This window comes from Sciurus carolinensis, chromosome 8 (assembly GCF_902686445.1).
Source record: "Sciurus carolinensis chromosome 8, mSciCar1.2, whole genome shotgun sequence".
NCBI classification, from domain to species: Eukaryota; Metazoa; Chordata; class Mammalia; order Rodentia; family Sciuridae; genus Sciurus; species Sciurus carolinensis.
Genome location: NC_062220.1, coordinates 120,761,781 through 120,780,132, shown reverse-complemented (window position 1 = coordinate 120,780,132; position 18,352 = coordinate 120,761,781). Strand labels below are relative to the sequence as shown.

Sequence of the window (18,352 nt, the reverse complement as noted above, 5' to 3'; positions counted from 1 at the left end):
CAATGGTACAGAATAGAGGACATGGACACAAACCCAAATAAATACAGTTTTCTCATACTAGACAAAGGGGCCAAAAATATGCAATGGAGAAAAGATAGCCTCTTCAACAAATGGTGCTGGGAGAATTGGAAATCCATACGCAACAGTATGAAACTAAACCCCTATCTCTCACCATGCACGAAACTAAACTCAAAATGGATTAAGGTCCTTGGAATCAGACCAGAGACCTTGCATCTTATAGAAGAAAAAGTAGGTCCAGAGCTTCAACATGTCGGCTTAGGACCAGAGTTCCTCAACAGGACTCCCATAGCACAAAAAATAAAAGCAAGAATCAATAACTGGGATAGATTCAAACTAAAAAGCTTTCTCTCAGCAAAGGAAACTATCAGCAATGCGAAGAAAGAGCCTACAGAGTGGGAGAAAATCTTTGCCAATCATACTTCAGATAGAGCACTAATCTCCAGAATCTATAAAGAACTCAAAAAATTCTACACCAAGAATGCAAATAATCCAATCAACAAATGGGCTAAAGAAGTGAATAGACACTTCACAGAAGAAGATCTACAAGTAATCAACAAACATATGGAAAAATGTTCAACATCTCTAGTAATAAGAGAAATGCAAATCAAATCCACCCTAAGATTCCATCTCATCCCAATTAGAATGGCGATTATCAAGAATACAAGCAACAACAGGTGTTGGCGAGGATGTGGGGAGAAAGGTACACTCATACATTGCTGGTGGGGCTGCAAATTAGTGCAGCCACTCTGGAAAGCAGTGTGGAGATTCCTTAGAAAACTTGGAATGGAACCACCATTTGACCCAGCTCTCCCACTCCTCAGCCTATACTCAAAGGACTTAAAATCAGCATACTACAGAGATACAGCCACATCAATGTTCATAGCTGCTCAGTTCACAATAGCCAGATTGTGGAACCAACCTAGATGTCCTTCAATTGATGGATGGATAAAGAAACTGTGGTATATATATACAATGGAATATTACTCAGCCATAAAGAATGATAAAATTATGCCATTTGCAGGCAAGTGGATGAAATTGGAGAATGTCATGCTAAGTGAGATAAGCCAATCTCAAAAAACCAAAGGACGAATGATATCACTAATAAGTGGATGATGACACAAAATGGGGGGTGGGAGGGGTTAGTGTTAGGGTTAGAGTTAGGGTTAGGGAGGGGGCAAGAATGGAGGAAGGAAGGACTGTATAGAGGGAAAAGAGGGGTGGGAGGGGTGGGGGGAAGGGAAAAATAACAGAATGAATCAAACAATATTACCCTATGTAAATTTATGATTACACAAATGGTATGCCTTTACGCCATGTACAAACAGAGAAACAACATGTATCCCATTTGTTTACAATTTAAAAAAAATCAGACCTATAATCATCATCAGAGAAACTGTGCAAGTAAAAAACAATGGAGTAGCATCTTGACAAAGAAGGAAATGTTAACTTAGAATTCTATACCCAAAAAAACTGTCCTTTAAAAAATGGTAGTGAAATAAAATCTTTTCCAGCCAAAAAAAAAAAAAAAAGAATGTCATTAGAATCTTAATGAGGATTATATTGAATCTGTATGATGCTTTTCATAGTATGGCCATTTTGACTATATTAATTCTGCCTATCCAAGAACATGGGAGATCTTTCCATCTTTTGAGGTCTTCTTCAATTTCTTTCTGTCATGTTCTATAGTTTCCATTTTAGAGATCCTTCACCTCTTTTGTTAGATTGACTCCCAAGTGTTTTGAAGGCTATTGTGAATGGGATAATTTCCCTAATTTCTTTTTTGGCAGATATGAAGTATCAGAATATAGGAGTATAGCAATATGATTGATTTAGTATTGATCTTATGCCCTGCTACTTTTCTGAATTAATTTATGAGCTCTAGAAATCTTCTGGTGGAGTTTTTTTTTTTTTTTTTTTTGATTACCTTTGCACACTTCTTTAAAATCAATTGTCCCTTAAGTGTCTCTAAAGGCCCTCTGTCCTGTTTTACTGACTTCATGTGACTAACTCGTGATTATAATAAATTCTCTCCCTGACTGCTTTTCACTGGCTCCCCCAACTGAATGCCCTCACCGCTTTAATATGCTTACCTAGATATACTGAAAATGAATTCTAAAAATCAGTGGAGCTTGGATTCAAACTAGGATTACTTCCAAGAACCACTTTTAAAATATTGAGGTATAAAAACTGTGTATTATACAGCCAAATAAACTCAAACAAATTCATGGTCATCTGACCCATAAAGTCTTTTGGTGTGTGTGGAAGCATGTAGAGGTCGGGTGAGTGTAGGTAATCCTAAAACATCATTATTAGATAATGGAAAAAAGACTACAGAGAGGAAAACTTGAGTACTAAACATTAAAATAACTTATTTCGACAAGTGCTTTAAAAATTCCTTTGGATTGTGAGATAATTGAACAAATTTTTATAAAATAGAATACAAAAATTTAAATAATAGCCCAGCCTCCCATGGCCAGTGGCCACCATGCCAACACCAGGTTTGTGCTCAGATGGTTTGTGCCAGTTGGCTTCTCCAGCCTCTGACTCAGTCCCCAACAAGGTAGGCAGTGACTGCATGCCTCTGTATGCAGATATTCACAAGCACCCAGGTGGAAGGACAATAAAGATGGCATGGAGTGGGGTCTTGGAAGCCACCTCCAGAAGATGCAGAGTGACAGAATGGCCAATCCACCTGTCTGCTCCCACTCAGTGAGCATCCCATTGGACCAGATATACCTTTTTTGTGGCAAAGGGATATGTTATAACATGTAATATCAGTGAAATGGGATCCAGTGATATGTGGCCCTTTGTCATTGGCTTTATTTATTTTTTATTTATCAATTTATTTTAGAAGAAGATGTACAAGTAATCAACAGATATATGAAAAAATGTTCAACATCCCTAGTAATAAGGGAAATGCAAATCAAAACTACCCTAAGATTTCATCTGACCCCAATTAGAATGGCGATTATCAAGAACACAAGCAACAATAGGTGTTGGTGAGGATGTGGTAAAAAAGGAACACTCATACATTGCTGGTGGGGTTGCAAATTAGTGCAGCCACTCTGGAAAGCAGTGTGGAGATTCCTCAGAAAGCTTGGAATGGAAACACCATTTGAGCCAGCTATCCCACTCCTTGGCCTATACCCAAAGGACTTAAAATCAGCATACTACAGAGATACAGCCACATCAATGTTCATTGCTGCTCAATTCACCATAGCCAGATTGTGGAACCAACCTAGATGCCCTTCAATTGATGAATGGATAAAGAAACTGTGGCATATATATACAATGGAATATTACTCCGCAATGAAGAATGATAAAATTATGGCATTTGTAGGCAAATGGATGAAACTGGAGAATATCATGCTAAGTGAGATAAGCCAATCTCAAAAAACTAAAGGACGAATGATCTCGCTGATAAGCGGATGAGGACATATAATGGGGGGTGGGAGGGGTTAGCATTAGGTTTAGGGTTAGGTTTAGGGTTAGGGATAAGGAGAGCGGTGAGAATGAAGGAAAGAAGGACTGTATAGAGGGAAAAGAGGGGTGAGAGGGGTGGGAGGGGTGGGGGGGAAGGAAAAAAAAATAAACATCATTGTCCTATGTAAATGTATGATTACACAAATGGTATGCCTTGACTATGTACAAATAGAGAAACAACATGTATCCCATTTGTATACAATAAAATAAATAAATAAATAAATAAATTTTACCTTAAACATTCAAAAAAAAAATTATTTTGGTACTGGGGATTAAACCCAGGGGCATTTAAACATTGAGCCACATTCTCAGCCCTTTTTATTTTTTGTTTTGAGACCCAACCTCATTAAGTTGCTGAGGCTGACTTCGAACTTGCAACCCTCCTGCCTTAGCTTCCCCAGCCACTGGATTAGAGGCATGTGCCACAGTCCCCAGCCAAAATATGCATCTTTCACTAATGGAGTTCTCACTACATAGTTTTCTGGGCCTCTAATGATTGTCACTCATAAGATCCCAATCTTGGTTTTTCAAGTTCATGAAGGATTGTGTCCAAGAGCTGAAGACCTCTCTGCTAAGCAATACCAACTTGTTGTAAAAGCGAAACCCTCTTTTTTGAAATATTTAAACTACCTTCTCAGCCTCATGAGTGTCATAGCTGTCCTTGTAACCATTTCAAGGATTGCATAGCCTTCACTGAAAGGAGACATATGAACATGAAGTTGCTGGAAGAGAACCAGAAGCACAAATATTTCCACAGCTTGCCAGAGTCTTTTCCCACTGGAGTTTTCTTTATATTATGTTGGTGTCTCTCCTTTCGTTTTTGACATTCATGAAGTCCTTCCCAGTTGAACTGCCTTTGCTGATGATTGGTTTGTACATAAATCAGGTTTTCTGACTCAACTCTGCTACTTATATGTCATTGTGTAAGCCTCAAAGCCCAAATATTATTTTACATGAATACTGGTTGATGCAGTGAACAATGTAGCTGACTGGGTTCAGTGGAGTGGATAAGACTCAAAAGTTCTATTGGGATCTAGTTTACAATTTGAACATCTGGAGAACTGAGACTGCCATGAGTTTCAAAACGTATATAACTGAAACATCCAAACAGTTTCTTGGCTAAAGTGCATGAGCTATGAGTAGGTTCAATGGTACCCTACAATGCTATCCTTCATCCTGCCTGTGGCGTGGTGTCTACCCTTTATACTACTTTACATTTTTCTACCTCATTTTTTATTTGTGCATTATACTTGTACATAGTGGTGGAATTTGTTGTTACATATTCATACATGCACAAAATATAACAATGTAATTTAGTCACTATCTCTCCCCAGCATTTCCCCACATCCCACCCCTTGGTCCCTTTCCTCTACTGATTTTCCTTTGATTTTCATGAGAGCTGCCCCCACCTTTCTTTTCTTTTTCCACTCTATCTTCCACAAGTGAGAGAAAAAATTCATCCCTTGAACTTCTGAGTCTGACTTATTTCATTTATCCTAATTGTTTCTAGTTTCACACATTTTCCTGCAAATGACATAATTTCATTTTTCTTTATGGCTGAATAAAACTCTATTGTGCGTGTGTGTGTGTGTGTGTGTGTGTGTGTGTGTGTGTGTGTTTCTATATACATGTGTGCATAGACAGTTGGGCTGGTTCATAGTTTGGTTATTGTGAATTATGATGCCTATAAAGATGGGTATGCGTGTATCACTGTGAATACTTCTTTACCCTCTTAACTGGAATCTTTATCACATTAGCAACTAGGGTGATAAGGAACAACTACAGATATTGCATCCTTTCTTCAAACACTCTCAAGGTTGTTTATGACTGTTATGGTTTAGATATTAGGTGTCCCCCAAAAGCTCATGTGTGAGACAATGTGAGGACATTCATAGGTGAAATGATTGGGATATGAGAGTCTTAACCAATCAGTGAATTAATCCCCTGGTGGGGATCAACTGAGTGGTAACTGAAAGCATGTTGGGGATGTCTGAAAGAGGTGGGTCATTGGGGGCAAGTTTGGGGGGTATTTATTTTGTATGTGGTGAATCTCTCTCTCTCTCTCTCTCTCTCTCTCTCTCTCTCTCTCTCTCTCTCTCTCTCTCTCTCTTTCTCTCTCTCTCTCTCTCTCTCTCTCTCTGCTTCCTGATCATGTTAGCTACTTTCCCCTACCACACTCTTGATGCCATGATGTTCTGCCTCACTTTGGGCCCCAAGAAATGGAGCTGGCTGTATATAGACTGAGACCTCTGGAATAATGAGCCCCCAAATAAACTTTTCCTTCTCTTAAATTATTCTTCTCATGACTTTTAGTCACAGCAGCAAAAAAGCTGACTAAAACAATGACTTAGTTACCTGGGCTGCCACTCAGGTGGCTCTTACACAGTGGCACCCTTTATTATGTTAACAGTTAAACCAACCATTCAGTTTACAAGTCAATGTACTTTTTCTTACACATCATAGGTCCTCTGATAATATTCTTTCTGCCAGACCACGGGGTCGTATTCAAAGGCAGCTATAGACTGTGAATTCTGTTAAGAAAAAGAAAAAAGATATCTTCAAGAAAGCTGAAAAATTAAAATTGTGAAACTTGGGAAATATAAAGCAAAAAGGCTTGAAGTTTCTCCAGTGACTTAGACGCAATGTTTACATGAATTTTTTAACTTCAGGGAGTATTTTAATAAAGCCTATTGTACAGTTAAATTGGCTATTTCCAATTAATTTGTTTTAATACTTTACAGGACCTTTCAGTGGTGTGGAGGTGTGGAGAATGTGCCAGAGCTTTAGAGACAGTCCACTTGGGCTGCTAGGTCTTTGCTTTTTTTTTCTCTCTCTCAATTTTTTTATTGGTGCATTATAGTTGTACATAATGATGGAATTTTTTTGTTACATATTCATACATGCACACAATGCATAACAATATAATTTGGCCAATATCACTCCCCAGCATTTCCACCCTCTCTGCCTCCCATGCCTTAGTCCCTTTCCTGTATTGATCTCCCTTTGATTTTTAGGAGATCCATCCCCATTTTTGTTTTCTTTACTCCTCTCTAGCTTCTGGGACTTTGCTTTTTTGACATGATTTCCACATACTGAAATCTGGGTACTGGGAATCCAGGCATTGGCTCCCAAAGTTAGAAAGTGATTGCTGAGAAGATTTATCATAGATATCTTAAATCTGAACATAACCAGACATGGTTGTTCCTTAGGAAGCTCCAAATCCTTTGATGTGTGACATTATTTGTTTGTGGATACAATAACTACACTCAGAGGACCCTGGAGGACAGGGATCATGAAGGGAGATTTTCAGGGTACTGAAAACTCTATAAGCTGGAAGGACTAAGCCCAAACACGTGAATGGACTGCTGTGTCCTCAAATAGACTACCTTTTCCCCCCCAGAAATGTAACTCATCCCTTTTTTTCTTCTTAACTGAGCCAAAATTGAAAATCAAGATGTCTCCTGTATGTGAATACCAGGAGCCTGGGAGCGGGTACTGTTTCCATTTCATATACACCTGCTTTCATCTGCTTGTCCAGGGATGGCCCTGAGAAGACACCGAATATTCACACCATCACAAGCAGGAGAACACTTTCTAAAGAAATAATCTTTTGAAATAAAATTTAAAGTAATATAGAAGTTTGGTAAGAAGCAGCAGATGTTTCTTTTCTCCCCTCATTTTATGAAGGTGTTAATGATCATGGCCATGATGTATGCATGAACTGATTTTCATATTTTGGGGTTTCATATCTGATTAAGTTTTGTTTTAATTAAACCATCATATTGAAAAGTAGAAATTGAAATACAGTTTTCTCTCTTTGTTATAAATATACTGTGGCTCCTTTGGGGGACTTCTGTTAGGTAATAGTCTATGTGAGAGAAAGAAACATGGTATCAAGTCATGTGAAAAATGCTAATGATAATGATAAAATAATGCTGTGATGATGTGCCTTCAATCAAATGACTTAGGAGGAGAAAATTTGTCCATATCAGATGGTAAAAATTAGTTTCTCACTGAATAAATACTGTTTCTGCATAAAGGAAGAAAACTTAAGAATATTTCAAAAAGCTTTTATTTCCCAAATACATTGAAATACTAGGTATAATACAGAGCATGTTCTAGAACCAACTTGTCTTTTTATTTTTCATCCCTGTAGGGTGATTTGTTGTATGATAGTTATTGTCTTATACATGTAGGTGTAAATAAGATGAAATGTCTCTTAGAAGTGAACAAGAAATACATATTGTGAACTTATTGAAAAAAAAATTTTTTATGTTCTCATTTTTCTTTGTACTGACGTTTTAAGAGATTTCGTTTTAACCATTATAAAAAACCTTAGTAACTTCAATGAAAACAATTTAGAAACAGTAACAGTGAGGTGATAATGATAATCAGAACTGGGATATTTCAAGTCAATATTCTTCTTCACCTACAACAGTCACAAAATCTGACCTTCAGTCTTTGGTGAAAGAAGTTCACAAACACACCACACCTGAAGGCTGAACTGGGTTCCCGGTGATGGAGATGGCAGAGAGCTTCCTGTGGACAAGTCTTGCAGCCCAGCCTAGCCCCATGCTCCACACATAACCCCCGCCACACACACTGTGCGCCCAAAGAGACCAGCTCCTGATTTCAGGACAGCTGGATCCACTCCTGGATTAGACAACATTAGTCTTTGTTTTCCTGGGCAACTGACCCTGTGGACCTCAATTTCACCTGCTATGAAATGGGGAGGCCTATTCTGACATTAAGAACCTCATTTTTGGGCTGGGGATATAGCTCAGTTGGTAGAGTGCTTGCCTCACAAGCACAAGGCCCTGGGTTCAAATCCCCGGCACCACAAAAAAAAAAAAAAAAAAAAAAAAAATTTAAATCAAATGATAGGGAGTCGGAACGGGATTTCAGGAATTTAGAGACAAACAGTGCCCAAAGAAGAGTTCGTAATGGCTTCAGCACAGCTCTGGAGTCGACCAGACACGGAAGCATCGTGATGTGGGGCCCACCAGACTGAGGATGGAAGCCTAGCTCTTACTGTGTATATCTCTGTTCTTCAGCTTTACCCACTCTACAGTGTGGATAATCAGAGTACCCACCTGCTACGCCTACCCCTCCCTGGTGAGTGTGGCCTGAGCAAACCTTCACAGACCACCTGCAGGTGAGAAGACTTCCCCAGACTTCACACCTCCAGACACTGGCAACTGGGCAGACACTGGCAGAGCAAATAGTGCTCTGAGGTCAACGAGCAAGAATATGCTCAGAGTATGCTTGTTCCCTCCTCCCAATTCGTAAATCAGATTTCCATCTCCCTGGAGGAACCGAACCCTCTTTGAACTACTGTATCTGCACATCTAGGACCCACGGGAATGGGTTTGCTATAAAAGGAGTTGTGTGCTTGCATCTCTGCCATGAGGACCTCACCAGAAATCAAGAAGATGCTGGCACCATGCTATTGAACCTCCGAACCCTGAGCCAAAGTCAACCTTTTTTGTAATAAATTAGTCTTAGATATTTTGCAATAAAGAGTGTATTAAAACATAGGACATACCCCATACTGTTAACAGTACTTCCTTCTTCGCTCTTTCCTTGTCATTCATGTAATTACCTCCTTCCTTTCTTTATGAATTCGTGGATTCTAGATATTTTATGTAAATAGAATCATATACTGATTCCTTTTGTTTCTGGCTTCTTTCAGGTAGTATAATAATTTTCAGTTTTCATCCATCTCAAAGCATATATCAGTACTTCATTCTTTTTATGGCTAAAAATATTCCATCACGTGGATATACTACTACTACATTTGATTTATATATTCATTAGTTGATGGACATTTGGGGTTGCTTGTGTGTAGTATTTGGCTATTATGAATACTGCTGTGTACATGTATGCACAAGTTTTTATAAACACATATTTTCATTTCTCTTTGATATGTACCTAGGAGTGGAATCACTTGGTAACTGTGTTTAAATTTTTGAGGAAATGCCAAAATTTTTCTATAGCAGCTGTATCATTTTGCATTCCCACTAGTTTCCCCACATATATTACACATCATTTGAAAAAAATATAGCCATATTAGTAGATGTAAATTGGTAATTCATTGTGTTTTCAATTTTTATCATCTTCCCAATGGCTAATATATTTAGTGTGTTTTCATGTGCTTTTTGGTTATTTTATACATTCTTTGTAGAAACATCTATCAAAGGCTTGGACCATTTTTAACTGGATCATTTGTCTCCTTATAGTTAGGTTGTGAGAGTTCTTAATACATTCTAGATACCAGACCATTATCAGACACAGTGCACAAATATTTTATTCCACTGTGTAGGTCATTTTTTTTTTTTTGCATTCCTATGGTGTCCTTTAAGCACATTTTTAAAAATTTGAAGTCACTTCTAATTTCAAAATGTACTTCTCATACTTTTAATATATTGGAGAATGTATTGTCTAATCCAAAGTCACAATAATTTATTCCTGTGCTCTCTTATAAGTGTTTTATAGTTTTAGCTCTTACCCCAGGATTTTGATTCATTTTTGCTAATCTTGTCTACAGTATGAGGTAGGAGTTGAAATTCATTCATTTACATGTGGATATCCTGTTGTCCTAGCAAGCAACATTTCCTGATGTTACTCTTCCTGTTCAGTTGTCTTGGCATCCTTGTCAAAAATTAAGTCATCATATATGTGTGGGTTTATCTCAAGATTCTCAATTCTGTTCCATTGATCAATATATCTATCTTTATGCTTTGTCTTGATTACTGCAGCTTTGCAATAAGTTCTGGAGCTCAAAAGTATAAGTCCTCAGCTGGGGTTGTGGTTCAGTGGTAGCATGCTCACCTAACACACGTGAGGCCCTGGGTTTGATCCTCAGCACCACATAAAAATAAAATAAAGGTACTGTGTCCACCTATAGCTAAAAGTATAAGTCCTCCAACCTGTTCTTCTTTTTCAAGATTACTTAAGATATTTTGGGTTGATGGAATTTCTATATACATTTTAGAATCGGCCTGTCAATTTCTGCAAAAACAGCAGTTGGAATTTTGGTAGAGATTACACTAAAAATGTATATCAACTTTGGAAATATTGTCATCTTAATATTAAATTTTCTAATCCATGAAAAAAATATCAAATGATACAAACCCTTGAAAGGGTCTAATTACTTAAAATCAGATTCAGAGGGGTCAACCACTGACCCAGGTCTTGAAATCTCCCATACTTTTTTTCATTATGGTCCTAGGAAAGGGACTCAGCAAAGAGTTCTGTTTGCTGAAAATTGTCACCTCCAGGTCTGAATAAACAGGAGGCTCCAGTTTCATCAAACTGCCACCACAGGCCCAAAGCAACAAGGTCAACCAATCATGGAATAAAGTCTCCAAAACTGTGAGCCAAAATAAACCTTCTCACTGTATAAATTTATTTTTCTCTGGTATTTGCTATACTGACAGAAATCTAACAGCAGGAATGTGGAGCCAGAGTTCTGTTCCTGCATCCTAGTCCCCACTCTCCCTGCTGAAGAGCTCCAATGCTTTCTAGCTCAGGCTCCCATTATTGTTGGTCTCTTCTGCCCCCTAGTGCACTCTCCCCTTCAGATTGTACTCCAGGCAGCCAACTAGAGAGTTTGAGGTTAAAGAACTGAAATTGCCCAAAATCCCAATCTCCAGTTCCAAGCTTGCTCCACACCATGTCCAGAAGTACTGATTCTCCCAGGTCTCTAGCTGGTCCTGGTCAAATCCCAAGTTACTATGTGTCTTAGACAAGAAATTCTCCCTCTGTGTCTCCATTAACTCATCAGAAGGAGGGGCTAGAAAATTCTTGCTGAGTAAGTAATTCTGTGACAAACTACAGAGGGAGAACTCTAACCTGATTTCCTGGGAGAGTGTTAAGTTGGGGGCTGCTCCCCCTACCCCAGGGTCACCAGAGGAGTTGGGGTCTTTGGGAACCCTTCAGAGGGTGTTTAGGATCTGCAAATCAGCCCCTGATTATGATTCTGAAAGACTTAGAACAATTGTTAAGTCCCCAGGCCAATGTTTTGTCATCCTCTGCCTCAGACTATTCAGGGGTCCCCAGGGGGAAGATCTAGATAAGAAGGACCAGTGGCTTGTGTTTGGGGACAGTAGGACTCCATAAGCATGTCCTGTATTTTGTGGGGGTAAGGGGAGTCTTGGGGATTGAACTCAGGACTTGGCCCATGCTAAGCTCTGCTGTACCACTGAGCTACACCTCCAGCCCTGTTCTATGATGATCCAAGAGAAGGGGTTTTCTGCAAAGCAAACTGAGAGGGGAGCAAGGGCTTGGCTTGGTCTCACAAAAGTACAAGTACTCACTGACTTGTACATAAATGTTTACTGGGGTCAGACCTGAGGACATAAAGAGAGTGGGTCTGAGCCAAGGGGGTCTGTCCAGTGATGGGGAGAGACCTATGGCCATTTTAGGAGACATAAAGGGAAAGGAGGGATGCTACCTCTGTGGGCAGATATTCACGTGGGTCTCACAAATGAATGAGCACTGGCTGGTGACAGGGGCACCCAGCAGAGGCAGCAGCGGGCAGTAGAGAGGGAAGGGTGGGTGCCAAGGAAGTAAGAAGCACACGGGGTAGGACCAGCAGACCATAAAGTTTCCAGACCTTGGTCCTGCAATCCAGGAGGAGACTTTAGAGAAATTGAAGTAGGGGACTGTCAAGAGTCAGGCTTTATTTTGAAAAACATTGGCTCTGGGTTGGGAGGTGTGAGGCCAGATTTGAAGACCAGGAACCACAACCAGCACCTGGGGATGGCAGGAGGTGCAGGTCACATGGTGACCAGGAGCCAAAATTCCTATGGAATTAATGAGTGAACTTAGAGGGACAATACCAGAGAGGAATGGACACTCTCACGGACTGTCTATAGACATTTAAATATACAACAAACCCAGCAAGAGGTAGCAAGTTATTGAAAGAAATTGTGTTTATCTAAAGTATATAATTCCCTTTCTAGGAATTTATCCTGGTGGGGCAGGAAATAATCAAAGTCATAAACAAAGATTTACAAATAAGATGTTTATCTCAACATTATTAATGACAGAAGAAAACTAGAAATAATCCAAATATCCATGATTTTTTAAAATTTATTTTTATTGTAAACAAATGGAATACATCTTCTTTCTCTGTTTATACATGAAGTAGAGGCATACCATTTGTGTAATCATACATTTACATAGGGTAATGGTGTTTGATTCATTCTGTTATTTTTTCATCCCCCCCTCACCCCTCTTTTCCCTCTATACTGTCCCTCCTTCCTCCATTCTTACCTTCCTCCCATCCCCCATTATGTATCATCATCTGCTTATCAGAGAGATCATTCGTTCTTTGGTTTTTTGAGATTGGTTTATCTCACTTAGCACAATATTCTGCAATTTCATCCATTTGCCTGCAAATGCCATAATTTTGTTATTCTTTATGGTTGAGTAATATTCCATTGTATATATATACCACAGTTTCTTTATCCATTCATCAACTGAAGGGCATCTAGGTTGGTTCCACAATCTGGCTATTGTGAATTGAGCAGCTATGAACATTGATGTGGCTGCATCACTGTAGTATGCTGATTTTAAGTCCTTTGGGTAAAGGCCAAGGAGTGGGATAGCTGGGTCAAATGGTGGTTTCATTCCAAGTTTTCTGAGGAATCTCCACACTGCTTTCCAGAGTGGTTGCACTAATTTGCAGCCCTACCAGAAATGTATGAGTGTACCTTTCTCCCCACATCCTCGCCAACACCTGTTGTTGCTTGTATTCTTGATAATCGCCATTCTTATTGGGGTGAGATGGAATCTTAGGGTAGTTTTGATTTGCATTTCTCTTATCACTAAAGATGTTGAACATTTTTTCATGTATCTGTTGATTGTTTGTAGATATTCTTCGGTGAAGTGTCTGTTCATTCCTTAGCCCAATTGTTGATTGGGTTATTTGCATTCTTGGTGTAGAATTTTTTGAGTTCTTCATATATTCTGGAAATTAGTGCTCTATCTGAAATATGAGTGGCAAAGACTTTCTCCCACTCTGTAGGCTCTCTCTTCACATTGCTGATAGTTTCCTTTGCTGAGAGAAAGCTTTTTAGTTTGAATCTATCCCAGTTATTGGTTCTTGCTTTTATTTCTTGTGCTTTGGGAGTCCTGTTAAGGAAGTCTGATCCTAAGCCGACATGTTGAAGATTTGGACCTACTTTTTCTTCTATAAGATGAAGTGTCTCTGGTCTGATTTCAAGGTCCTTGATCCATTTTGAGTTGAGTTTTGTGCAGGGTGAGAGATAGGGGTTTAGTTTCATTCTGTTGCATATGAATTTCCAGTTTTCCCAACACCATTTGTTGAAGAGGCTATCTTTTCTCCATTGCGTGTTTCTGGCACCATTCTCTAGTATGAGAAAACTGTATTATTTGGGTTTGTGTCCATGTCCTCTATTCTGTACCATTGATCTACCTGTCTATTTTGGTACCAATACCATGCCATTTTTATTACTATTGCTTTGTAGTATAGTTGAAGACCTGGTATTGCAATACCCCCTGCTTTACTCTTCCTGCTAAGAATTACTTTAGCTATTCTGGGTCTCTTATTCTTCCAGATGAATTTCATGATTGCTTGCTCTATTTCTGTAAGGTATGTTATTGGGATTTTAATTGGAATTGCATTGAATCTGTATAGCACTTTTGTTAGTATGGCCATTTTGAAAATATTAATTCTTCCTATCCAAGAACATGGGAGATCTTTCCATTTTCCAAGGTTTTCTTTAATTTCTTTCTTTAGTGTTCTGTAGTTCTCATTGTAGAGGTCTTTCGCCTCTTTTGTTAGATTGATTCCCAAGTATTTTATTTTTTTAGAGGCTATTGTGAATGGGGTAGTTTTCCTAATTTCTCTTTCAGAGGATTAATCATTTGTGAATAAAAATGCATTGGATTTATGAGCATTGATCTTATATCCTGCTACTTTACTGAATTCACTTATGAGTTCTAGAAGTTTTCTGGTGGAATTTCCCAGTTCCTCTAAATATACAATCATGTCATCAGCAAATAGAAATAGTTTGAGTTCTTCTTTTCCTATTTGTATTCCTTTAATTTCTTTGGTATGTCTAATTGCTCTGGCTAGAGTTTCAAGGACAATGTTGAAAAGAAGTGGTGAAAGAGAGCATATCTGCCTTGTTCCAGTTTTTAGGGGGAATCCTTTCAGTTTTTCACCATTTAGAATGATATTGGCCATGGGCTTAGCGTAGATGGCCTTTACAATGTTAAGGAATGTTCCCACTACCCCAATTTTTTCTAGTGTTTTGAGCATGAAGGGATGCTATATTTTATCAAATGCTTTTTCTGCACCTATTGAAATAGTCATGTGATTCTTGACTTTAAGTCTGTTGATATGGTGAATTACATTTTTTGATTTCTGAATGTTGAACCAACCTTGCATCCCTGGGATAAAATCCACTTGATCGTGGTGCACTCTTTTTAATATATTTTTGTAGGTGATTTGCTAAAATTTTGTTGAGAATTTTTGCATCAATGTTCATTAAGGATATTGGTCTGAAATTTTCTTTCCTCGATATGTCTGTCTGGTTTAGGTATCAGGGTGATATTGGCTTCATAGAATGAGTTTGGGAGTGTTCCTTCCTCTTCTATTTTATGGAATACTTTGAGGAGTATTGGAATGAGCTCTTCTTTAAAGGTTTTGTAAAACTCAGCTGAGAACCTATCTGGTCCTGGACTTTTCTTTGTTGGTAGGCTTTTGATGACTTCTTCTATTTCATTACTTGAAATTGATCTATTTAAATTATGTATGTCCTCCTGGTTCAGTTTAGTAATTCATATGTCTCTAGAAACCTCTTGATGTCTTTGAGATTTTCTATTTTGTTGGAGTATAGATTTTCAAAATAGCTTCTAATTATGTTTTTTGTATTTCACTGGTGTCTGTCGTGATATTTCCTGTTCATTATGAATTTTAGTAATTTGAGTTTTCTCTCTCCTTTGTTAATGTGGTTAAGGGTTTATTAATTTTGTTTATTTTTTCAAAGAACCAACTTTTTATTTTGTCAATTTTTTGATTGTTTCTTTAGTTTCAATTTCAATGATTTCAGCTGTTTTTAACTATTTCCTGTCTTCTACTACTTTTGGTGTTGCTCTGTTCTTCTTTTTCTAGGGCTTTGAGCTGTAGTGTTAGGTCATTTATTTGTTGAATTTTTTTTCTTTTATTGAATGCACTCCATTAAATAACTTTTCCTCTAAGTACTGCTTTCATAGTCTTTCAGAGATTTTGATATGTGTATTTTTGTTCTCATTTACCTCTAAGAAATTTTTTATTTCCCCCCTGATGTCCTTTGTTATCCATTCATCATTCAATATCATATTATTTAATATCCAGGTGTTGGGGCAGTTTCTGGTTTTTACTCTGACATTTGATTCTAATTTCAATCCATTATGATCTGATAGAGTACAAGGTAGTATCTCTATCTTCTTGTATTTGCTAACAGTAACTTTGTGGCATAATATATGGCCTATTTTAGAGAAGGATCCATGTGCTGCTGAGAAGAAAGTGTATTCGCTCTTTGTTGGATGGTATATTCTATAAATGTCTGTTAAGTCTAAATTATTGATTGTGTTATTGAGATCTATGGTTTCTTTGTTCAATTTTTGTTTGGAAGATCTGTCCAGTGGTGAGAGAGGCATGTTAAAATCACCTAGTATTATTGTGTTGTGATCTATTTGATTTCTGGAATTGAGAAGGATTTGTTTGACGTACATGGTTTCCCCCTGAATGTAATGTAATTTGGTTCTTTTCTCTCACAGCCTTTAAAATTCTGTCTTTATTTTGTATGTTAGGTATTTTCATTATAATGTGCCTTGGTGTGGGTCTGTTGTAATTTTGTATATTTGGAGTCCTATAAGCCTCTTGTACTTGATTTTCCATTTCATTCTTCAGATTTGGGAAATTTTCTGATATTATTTCATTGAATAGATTGTTCATTCTTTGGTTTGTTTCTCTAAGCCTTCCTCAATCCCAATAATTCTTAAATTTGGCCTTTTCATGATATCCCACAGTTCTTGTAGATTCTGTTCATGATTTCTTACCATCTTCTCTGTTCAACTTTGTTTTCAAGGTTAAATATTTTGTCTTCAATATCTAAGGTTCTGTCTTCCAGGTGTTCTATCCTATTGGTTATGCTTTCTATGGAGTTCTTAATTTGGTTTATTGTTTCCTTCATTTCAAGGATTTCTGTTTGTTTTTTTTTTTTCAATATCTCTAACTCTTTATTGAAATGATCTTTTGCTTCCTGTATTTGCTCTTTTAACTGTTGATTGGTGTGATCATTCAATGCCTCCATTTGCTCTTTCATCTCATCATTCAATGCCTGCATTTGCTCTTTCATCTCATCGTTTGCTTCTCTGATCATTTTAATTATGTACATTTTGATCTCCCTTTCTGTCATTTCTTCTGCCATGCTGTCGTTGGATTTTATTGATGTAACATCTAGATTTGTTTGGGGCATTTTCTTCCCTTGTTTTCTCATATTGTTCAGGAATCAGTGGATCATTAAGATATTGCAGATTTCCTCTATTGACTTCTAATGTCCCTGAAGATTGCTAGTATATCCCCTCTTATCCTTCAGAAGCCTGAAGTCTTGGAGGAACTTGATAATGCATTGCTCCACAAGGAAGCTGCCCCTCTAGGGGTGGAGTGTTCAGGTGGGGTATATTCCCTCCTAGTGGGCAGAGGCGCCTCCACTTGTTGACCAATGGTCAGTCAAAAGGCGGACTAGACTGCCAGCTGGGGCATGGCTGTCTGGGTCTGTATCTCTGGTTCTACTGCCCTGGTGGGAAAGCCTCGCCCAGCAGGGAAGACTTACCCAGTGGGGATGTCTCACTGGGCAGCTCTCCTCAAGTTCCCTTCAGTCCAGAACTACCACCTGGGCTGGGCAGCCCTCCTCTGTGACGTTCCCTAGGGTCCTGAACTACTGCCCAATCCTAGGACCCTCGCTCTGTGCTGAAGCATCTCGCTGGGCGGCCCTTTCTCTGAGAAACTGCCTGCGGTCCGGTCCTGCCACCAGTCCTGGGACCCTTGCTCTCCTCCGAAGCCTCTCGCTGAGCAGCCCCTCCTCTACAATGTTCCTGGTTGTCTGGGTTCACAGCTTCAGTGGGGGAGTCTCACTGGGCAACTCTACTCCACAAAGTTCCCTGCGTTCTGGGACTACCATCCCGTCTGGGTAGCCTCGCCCAGTGGGAGAGATTCTGAGCGCTTTTCCCGAGTCTCTCAATACCTTCTGTTCTTGAATCCTGAGTCCTGGAGCGGCATGAAATGCAGTCCCCCTCTAGTCCGCCATCTTGAAAACCTCCAGGAACTGATGTTTTTAACACTGAGGTAGGGTGTCTTGTACAATTAGAAGTGAGGACATTTTACCTGAGGCTTCAGCAGAGGGGCCTTGGGCTCTCACACTCACAGGTGACCAACCAATGGCCTCAGGACATGGTGATTCTCTAAAGTGGGTGGCATGGAAGGTCACCTGCTATCTTCCTTTGGTGGAAAAATCAATATTTATTGGAAACACTTCATTCAATTGTGAATGTCAGCAGGAAAACTAAGTCCTATATTGAGACTAGCAGAATCTAGTGCTCCAACCACACTCTGACAATGAAGGAGTGGTAAAACTACATTCCAGCCCCATCCCAGCCCCTCATACAGTCCCTGGGCTCCAGCCACTTTACCGTATCATGGGAGTTAGAGGTGGTAGGACGCAGGGTCAAGAGTCAGGCCTGTGTCACCTTGGGTTGGGACTGAGGGTACAGAGTGTCTTCTCATCGGCTCCTGTTGGAGTCTCCCATGGCTTCTGAAGCATAAGACCTT

The 18,352-nt window shown here is 39.0% G+C and overlaps 1 pseudogene; it reads left to right on the top strand.

The window, feature by feature from the left end:
- The first annotated feature begins 2,490 nt into the window (after positions 1–2,490).
- On the top strand, positions 2,491–6,052 carry LOC124991471 (lysophospholipid acyltransferase 1-like; annotated as a pseudogene).
- The last annotated feature ends 12,300 nt before the right edge of the window (positions 6,053–18,352 follow it).